The following is a 6,133-nucleotide window of genomic DNA, read 5'->3' as shown; positions in this document are numbered from 1 at the left end:
AACAGGGCCTGATAGAAACGATGAGAGGGATCCAGCTCAGGCGGCCCAGCCCAGGCTTCGACAACCGAGTCAAAATCGAAATGGACGTAAAATCGAGTCGACAACCTCAATTGAGTCCGAGGGCTTCCACCCCAAGGGAGCTTACTGATTTAGTAGATGGTGAGAAGATTGGTTCCTGAATGCAGATTAATTTTTGGTGAGGAGAATACACTACACACTTCATAAGAAGCATTTTTTCTCAAACAGAAAGTCACTGGAAAATGCAAATGTTACTACTAGAGTGCCCGTGCGTTGCTACGGGTTCATAGTATGATCAAGTAAACACGAAAATTTCATGTTCATGGTCAATTTTAATAACAGTATCACAAAGAAGATAGTATCCTGATTGATATTTTTTTTCAAACTAACCCTGTTTATGATTTACTCCCTTTGGTTATTGATTTGGAGATGCAACCAAAGTTACCCTGCACCCTCATATATATCGTGTGGCATCAACTCATGAAGGCACCTTTCATGATTATGGTACTACCCATGTTCCCACTTCAATCATCAATTATTCATCCAAGGCTCAAAATTATATATATGTGTAGATCGGATGTTCTAAATACATTGTAGGGTCTCATCCACCGAATATGAACATTTTTTACTTATAACACCAGTAAATAGAAAACATGACTTGCCACTCATGGATGGTAAAATCTATGATATTTGTAGAATATGGTGAGGGTTGGCAGCACAAACTGACTCCTCCATGCTCTAAACATATTGTAGGGTTTCACATGTATAAGCGGGACACCATCAGTGCTTCGCAAAACTACCAAAATACAAGGGTATATATTTTAGTAGAAAAAATGAAAACAAAAATTTAAATGTTGGACATAAACTTTAGAACAAGGTCTCTCAACAGTATTGACAACAAACTACATGTATATTGTTACATCAAAACGGAAGTCAAATGCAAGCATCTATAATTGTACATAGCAACACCCTGATATAGCAATATGGCATGTCTATGTCTCGTTTCACAACTAAAATTTCATTATATGTTCATAGGGAGTTTTGGGATCCAAATACCAATTCTGAATAGGGGTCACTTTGGAGCTCAAAGCATGGAATCGATTGACTTTCAAATTACATGAAATTCTGCACATATTTTTGCTAACATAGAATCTCAAACATTAAGCCAGAAAATAATGTCAAGCTCAAATAGGGATTAGTAACGCTGACTGGACTGCTTAATCATACTCCAAATGTTTAGCTTTGTTTGTCTCAGTGTTTCAGAGAGCCTTCTTAGGCCAAAAGGTATAGTACCAACACCACAAAAGGATAATAAAACAAAGTATGAACCTTTTTTATACTTATAGCACCAGAAAACATGACTTGCGGCTCATGGATGGTGAATTCAGAGGATATTTACAGAATATGTTGAGTATCGTCAACACAAACGAGCTCCCCCAGGACCCTTTGTCATCCATCAAATATTTACCATACCGGAATCGGAATGGCCTTTTAGTTACTCAACACTTTATTTGTTCTATTGAAGACACTACTGTAAGGAAGGAAATAGAGAAAACATGGTAAACAAATTCAGGCATTTATTTCAGGAAATAGAGAAATAGTGATTTTCCCGTGTCCTTTGTATTTTGGGTGAAATAAAATAATCTTTGAACATGTATCTAAAATAAATATATAATGGTATAATTATAACAGTACAATTCTTAAAACAGAAAGATCTGAAGGAAAAAAGGAAGGTCGGCCTGAACTTGCACCGTCAGTTTAAATGGGCGTGATACCCCAGAAATTGCAGTCCACTATTATTGCTTGTTTCCTCTAGAGCATATGGACAGAGCATAATATAAATGTGTTTGATGACCACAAGTTAACAACCAGACAAATCTAAGGTGGCGTCTAATCTTCGTATTTGGGCTTATCGTTCTAAGGATGCCCAAAAGCCGCACTGTACCAACGAGTGTAAATTCTACTCTGATGCCTAATTCAGGCTTTTCTCCATTGTCCACAAATATAACATTTCAATAGTCCGCATAAGCCCTGAACCTTCTGCACTCCTTAATTTAATGTTGAGGTGAGCAAAATGCATGTTGTAGTTTCCCTAAAGAAAGTTTGAATGGGAGTGACTGTTGTTACAGTCAGATTAGCAGAAGTAATAGATGAATCTAGATTGTTATCCTTGAGATCAGTATTGTTCATATAAATAAATCTATGAACCGTGATACTTACGGATAGTACCTCTGTAGTCTATGCCAGAGCCTGAGTGCAACTTCATGTTAACAGTCGCTGAGAGTAGCATGTACTTATTGCGGTGCAAGTCTGCTCGAGATGAAACTGCTCCTATTAGCATGTTAGCACTCGCTCAGACGACCACCTGTAGGGTTGCCTTGAACTGGCTGGTGTTGACCGTAACACCTCACGTGATGTCCAATTTGGACCTGAAAGTAGAGCAGCTGCACAATTCTTAGTGTGGCGGTGTTCCTGACGATGATCGAGTGACTGTAGCAGAATGATAAGTGTGCACTTGACGGTGAAACATTCGACCTCCACCTTCTCTGCGACGGTGAAGAACTTGTTGATCTCTGCCGCCGCTGGCATCCTTTGATGTTACTTTCAGGTCTAAATGGAATGATGTAGCGGTCGTCAGTGTTGTCGATACCTCCTGCATTTGTGTTTTGATTTGCTCGCTTAAGGAATAGATTTATACCTCATCCATCAATGAAACACACAAGCTGGAAAAGCAGGGAAAGCCTAGCAGTTAGCACAACTTCCTTTAGAGTTCAGAGTCCATGTGGTGTCAGCATTGTATGCAAATCCAAAAGCTGAAAATAGCAATATGATCAGGTCAGATGTCTTTATCTATACCAATATAAAAAGACCCAAAGGGGCAGATCCAATTAATCTCGGCCATCAAATCATGTCAATCCAACGACCTAAACTGCTTCAATGTCGAGCGCTCAATATGTTTAACGTGTAGTTAGTCTCATGCCAAATATAGTGCCAATCACATAATAACACGCAAATAATATTCTACTTAATATCCGGATGCACTTAATATACTTCTAAATTAACGTGCATTGCACGTACACATTGAGTAGTAATGAAAAGTATCAAAACATGTTGTGTGTATAATGCAGCCAGGGGCTAAACTAACATGCGCAGACAATTTGTAAGAATGCACCTTCACATTCACAGAATCACCGAATCACAGATTCAATTAGAAATTATTTTTCTCGCATTCCGTAAAATTTTAATTCTTGTTTGCTTAAACAAGCAAATGTAGAGGGAGATCATCATACCAAACATCTTAAATATCTAGATGACAAACAGAAGCTAAAAAAGGCTGGAACTGATGTGCAACAATCCTTTTATGCCCAGCTCAAATAAAATGTATAGGAACCATAGTTTTAAATAGCCAGCTATAGCCCGCTATGACCTTTTCAGCAGGGTGCCGCTAAATAGTCTCATGTATAAATAGCCCGCTATAGCTCCGCTATAGCTGATTTGGAGGTCCGTCGCTATTTAGCATAGCCCACTATTTAAAACACTGATAGGAACATAAGTATCTAGTGCATATCGCATATTGAAATTCTAGGAACAATTGATTTTAGATGTTGATTTCTTAACGTAACACCTCCTTAAAACAATCTTACGATATTCTCACAAAAGAAAAAAAATCTTATAGTACGACTAACTGAAGGTTGATAAATCCAATTCGATCATTAGATGGGACTGCAGTGAGGGATGTCTATACATTACAGATTTGAATTAGTGTGCTAATTTAATCTAGCTGGAGTGTAGGTTGAAGAGCACCAAGTGTCAAAGTTTCCTAATCCAATTGATTAGTATAATATATTTTCCAACATATGGATCGCATATTGTCTTTGCCACACTTATTATTTTGCATATTGCCTGCTATAAACATAGGAGAGCTATTGGGCTAATCATGTTTATACATCACACAAATTGATGAGGGGGTGAATAACACTCTAAATGATTAGTTTAAAACCTTACCAGGAAAGGCCACATGTCATAAATAAACAGGTTCATCTAGCAAAAATAAACGGCATGGGTTAACCACTGTCATACTTTTGACAACGAAACAGAGGTTGAATTATGGCAAATATAATCCTGAAACAACAAAGGATAAAGAAATGACACATTAGCTAGCGTACCAAGTAAAACCCCGTTCATTCTCTGGACATTTCACATACGAGGTATGACGGAATATCATGTATCATCGTCTGCAGTTTCCCGTAATCTAAATCTCATAGAGGTCAAATGACAGGATCATGTAAAGTCAATCATGAAAAATCAGATTGGATTGCTTCACCAACAACCATGAGACAACTAAATCCACGAACGCTAGATTAATCCTGAGATCAAAGCGACCCTGCGCACGAACCCATCACCAGGCAGATCCTTGGATCCAAATGAGCAGCACATGAATCAATTACGAGGAAGCACGCATCGAGTCCAATTCAAAGAGAGAGAGAGAGGAAAGGGGATGGATGTCTCTCGGTTACCTGGCAGAGCTCCTAGTAGATTGGGTCGAAGGGGGGGGACCAGGCAGCAAGCCTGGTAAGCTATCTCAAAAAAAAGAGTCGAAGAGGGAGCGTGGCGGCGAGGCGTCTGCGCATGTGATTGCAGAGGAGTGGAGAGGGGGAAATGAAAGAAGAGAGGGAGACGAATATTTGGGTCCGCGCGGGGACGCGATGACATAGCACCAACGGCGGTGTGCGAGGTCGTGGGGAGGCACGACGGCGGATTGGATGAGGCATATGTGCGCTCATTTTTTCTTTCCGCCGGTTTTGCGGGACATGGGCGAGAGGGAGGAGTGAGCGTAGTCGCCGCACAAAGCTCTTTTCATCCATTGGGTGCGTGAAGATTCGTCACGCATTTATTTTCAGTTTCTGCTATACAACATCTATACCTGACAAAATACAGTGAACGAACCCCATCAAAATTATTACATGGGCCTACCTTTGATAGATGCATGCATGCTCCTCTCACTCACGTAGTGTAGGACACATGCGTGGCAGCAAAAGTACATGTGCAGTCTTTCTCCTCTCTTACACAACAAATCCACATTTCTATTTTACCTATGCTAATTTAAATCATTTATATATTTTAGACCAAAATTTTAATTTTGAAACTATTTATATATTTGAACTTTTGGCGCACAGATCTTTAAAACAAGGCCAATCTTGAATATATTTCGTCTAGTTTGAGTTTTGTTATTTCAATCATATCCCCATTTTAATATATATTGATCAGTGAAATCTGTTTTTGAAGCAAGTGAACCCACCTTTCGAAACGAGTGCAATCCATTTTCTGAAATGAGTGAAATCTGTATTTTAGAATTAGTGAAATATGCACTACAGGAATTACGCACTTTGCCGTCAGCCATGGCTGACGGCAAAGGAATGGATGCCTGGCGGCAAAAATCTTTGTCGTCAGCCAGCAGACGGCAACAGGTCCGGCTGAATAGGCTACAACAAAGGCATCTTTGTCGCCTGCTGGCTGACGGCAAAGCTGCAAAGGGCTTTGCCATCTACTGACAGACGATAAAGAGCCTGGACGGCACACGTGCACTACAAAAAAAAGACACATCCGTGACATTTTGGGCCGAACGAAAAATTTTTCTGTCATACATATGACACTTCTATGACGGTAATTGTGACAAAACCCGGTATCATCATAGATGTGGTGGGCTCCTACTTCTATGACAAAAAAAATCATGACAGAAAATTGGTTTTTCGTCCTGGGCGGGCCGGAGACGCAGCTGCATGACATTCTTTGGGCCGTCCATGACGGAAAAAACCGTGGTAGAAGCGAGGGGAAGGAAAATTCCGGGGAGTTGCCGATTACGGTGGGAGGTCGGAGGTCGAGCGATGCGCGTTTCTCTCGCACACGTACGCGCGTGTGTGCGAGGCATTGGCTCTAACTGAACCCGAGCGAGGCGTTGGGCTCTAACTGAACCCGAGCAATTGCACTGCAGGCTACGCGTTACTGAACCCGAGCGATCGGTCGATGGCTGTTAACTGAACCTGATGGAGCGATTCCTTTGCTACTGCTGCTAACTGAAGCCGATCGATGCTGCCTCTGGGATGAACAGTGAGCG

General features: G+C 40.7%; 1 long non-coding RNA gene across 1 annotated transcript; it reads right to left on the bottom strand.

Moving 5' to 3' along the window:
* Positions 1-1,216: 1,216 nt before the first annotated feature.
* On the bottom strand, positions 1,217-4,838 carry LOC119367514. The gene is made up of 3 exons (XR_005176336.1): positions 4,536-4,838; positions 2,717-2,831; positions 1,217-2,628 (listed from the first exon to the last, which is right to left on the bottom strand). It is a non-coding gene; the product is annotated as an uncharacterized LOC119367514 (long non-coding RNA).
* Between the last annotated feature and the right edge of the window lie 1,295 nt (positions 4,839-6,133).

The sequence above is a fragment of the Triticum dicoccoides genome, chromosome 2B, assembly GCF_002162155.2.
Source record: "Triticum dicoccoides isolate Atlit2015 ecotype Zavitan chromosome 2B, WEW_v2.0, whole genome shotgun sequence".
NCBI lineage: Eukaryota > Viridiplantae > Streptophyta > Magnoliopsida > Poales > Poaceae > Triticum > Triticum dicoccoides.
The sequence above is the reverse complement of the archived record's forward strand: the minus strand, read 5'-3'. Positions and strand labels throughout refer to the sequence as shown.